Here is a 3,541-nt window from a genome sequence, read left to right on the forward strand (position 1 = left end):
CCAGATTAAGCATTCTTCTGACATTTGGTTGGCTAGCAGATGGCGCCATCACAATTTAGCCATCCTGTTGGATTCAGACTAGCTGTATAGCGTAGAAGTTTTTGTGGTGACCCTCTTTCTTTCCCTGCAACTTACTTCAACTGTCAATTTATTGAACTGAGTAGGATTCATGAAATTGTAGATGAGTAGTCATTGCTTGGAATTCACTTTTAGATTCTCTGTTGTCATTTTAGGCCTGGTGAGTGATTTCTTGTTGAATGAATTTGGTGTGTAAGATACAATTATTGTTCTTCATCTGTATTTTTTTTTTTAAATAAAGCTGTCCTATTTCACCTGCAAATTTATTAATATGAAGGCCTACAAAGCTACAACTTATTGGTGATCTTCACCTACTTCATTTAAAAGGGCATATGTAAAGTAATCAATGTGTGTAATAGTGATTTTTGAAGGGACTTGGGTTAGTAGTTGCAACAGGAAGAGAGGATTTATAGGTGTCTTGAAGTCATGTACTTTTTGTTGTATTCTGTTTTTGACTTCTCTTGTTTCTTTTTTAATAAAAAAATACAAAAATTCTAAAAATTTGTTTTCTTTGTAAAACCTAGTCAATTTTTCAAAAACATTAAGGACTTTTAATGATTTTAATACTTTTTGCATATTTTATCTAGTGTCAAGCTTTTAAAATATATATATATATATATAAAAGAAAAGCAAATATGATGAGCAAAGAAAAGCAAAAATATAATATAAAAGAAAAGCAAATAGGATGAGCAAAGAAAAGCAAATATGATGAGCAGGAAATATTAGTGACAAAAAAAGAAGAAAAGAAATAAAATAAAAATAAAAATTAGGGAAAAAAAGAGAGAACAAATAAAAAAAATAACAAGTTGCATATTAAAAAATAAAACAAGTCAAAATTCTTAAAGAAAAAAACTAAAATAAAAAAAGGTTCATTTTAAAAATTATAAAGAATAAAATAGAATTTACAAAATAAAGACTATCCACACATCGTTTCATCTTATAACTCTTTCTTTTGATAGAATCCTCCAACAAATAACACAACCTACTAAACCTTTCATTTCCTTATGAACATTGCATTACAATCACTTTAGTATTGCTCAATTATTCTTTTCTCCTCTTTAACACATTAATCATCCTCCTTTTTATTACAACTCTCTCTTCAATTAAAACTCAATCTACAAACCAACATCATAACCACAGTAACAACCCTTAAACAACTTGTATCATTTTTTTATCCATTTTTTATCTACAATCACTAGAAACACCCTCACTCTAATTATATAAACAAACCCTATTATATACTAATCAAAATTTTATTCACAATTATTAACAATGCCAGCATAGAATCACACCACAACCACCACTATACCACCAAACCATTGCCACTGCAATTGTTAAGTCACCACCAAACCCAAACAAATAAATATCAAAGTCAATTCGATAATGAGGGTGTTTTTTCTTAAATAATTTCTAGATTTTGACTAACCACTACTGTCAATAAGGTTCCATGAGAGTGTTTTTTTTTTCCTTTTTTTCTCTCTATGGTGACTAGGGTTTTTGATGGAAGAGATTAGGTTTTTTTATATGATGTCTTCCCCTCTTTTATCTTCACTATTCACTCTTTTTTGTATCCTTCAACATAGTAATGTTTTTTGTTAATCATTTATTCTAAGTATATCCTAAGAATATCCCTATTGTATATGATAATATAGTCTTTCATTCCTTTTATTTTGCACTTTAGCCCTTTTCCCATTTTGCTCCTTATTTATTTTTTTAATTTTTATTTTTGATTTAAAAAAAAAACATTAAAGTTAATTAGATAAAAAAGCAATTAAGAATTATGAAATTGACATGTTAATGACTGAAATGTGTTGAAAACATATTTTTAATTTTTATTTTTTCAAAAGATGTTAAGATTTACAAAATTGGAGCACACATGTCATAAACATATTTTTGAGTTATTGAGTTTTTTAAGAAGACATCAACAAGAGAAAATAGTAAAAAAAATCACAAATAGGTATGTGAATGGCCAAAATGCATTGAAAACATAATATTTGAATTTGTTTGCCTTTTGATTTTGGAGTTTTAGAAAATATTTTGTAAATGACGTTTAAAATTGGGTTATGAGAAATGACTATAAGTCACTTTTTTTTTATTCAAGTTTAAGTATTTATATCGAATTTTATTCCATGTTAATCCATTAGACCTGTTTCCATCAATACCCTCAATGATGAGATTTTTACTTTTACATGCATCATTATCTCCATTCCACATAGTAGAGAATAAAAGTTGCTACTATTAATGTTCTAATTATCGTATGGCATGCATGAACACATAGGAAAGAATTTCATGCCAATCTTTATAAATGACAATAATTTTCTAAATGATCTTCTTTAGGTTCTTATTTACACCTTCTACAACTCTTTTTCATCTTATGTCAGTATGTTGAAGATAAAAGATGTTTACGTGATACAAGCATATTTTAAAGAAGTAAAAAAAATCCATGACGTAGGCTATAAATTTGAATGAGTCAAATAAGACGATATTATTTAATTAGATAATAAAATAACATGTACTGAAAGTAAATGGTTCAAAATACACACAAAAAAAAAAATAGTTTTCATGAGAACCTGGAAAAAAATTATTCCAACAAAAAGGAAAATATTAACTAAACTCAATTGCAAGCTAACCCATTGTGAAAAAATAAAACAAAAAGCAAAAAAAAAAATATACATATATATATATTTGAGTCAACTTGAGTGAGCATGTTAAGTTTACAACCTAACTTGTTGTGACTCAAATTTAGCAAGCTATATCAAGCATCTGCAAGGAGGGCTCGACATAAAAAGCAAGCTATATCCTTCTCCTTTCTCTTTTTATATTTTTATTATAGGTTTTGCATGAAAGTTACTATTTATAATTGAAAATAATAAACATTACACAATCCATACATGGTTACTATTCATCTATGTAATTTGAATTTTTTATTCTTTATTGGTTAGTATTCATCTATGTAATTTGAATTTTTTATTCTTTATTAGTTTCACATTCATGATAACTTTGTTTCATAAAACTATATTCTTGCCCTTTTGCTTATGAATACTTATGTAAAAAATTCATTTTTTAAAGACCTTATCATATATGCATTATTTTATTTCACTCATATTTTTTATTATTTTATTTTATTTTTTATTTGCTTTATATTAGCGTTAGTTTTATTTAGTAAAAATGTACTTTTATCTTTTTTATCAGTCTATTTTCCATATTCCTTTAATTTTGAAGTTTTTATTTATGTTAGGTGCTTTATCATTAAAGAGCCTACCATTTATGACATTAGTTGAAGAGAAATATTAAAAACAATATGATTTTATATTATTGTTAAACTTTTTTATTAGTTTTTTTATTGATTATGGATTTTGATTTTTTTCTTTGTTAAAATCAATTTCATGCCTATTTAAAAACTTATAAGGCATAGCTTATTAGACTTTGAAATAAAAAAATAAAATTACATTTGTAAAAAATC

The sequence above is a fragment of the Populus euphratica genome, unplaced genomic scaffold (genome assembly GCF_000495115.2).
Source record: "Populus euphratica unplaced genomic scaffold, PopEup_1.0 scaffold162.1, whole genome shotgun sequence".
NCBI classification, from domain to species: domain Eukaryota; kingdom Viridiplantae; phylum Streptophyta; class Magnoliopsida; order Malpighiales; family Salicaceae; genus Populus; species Populus euphratica.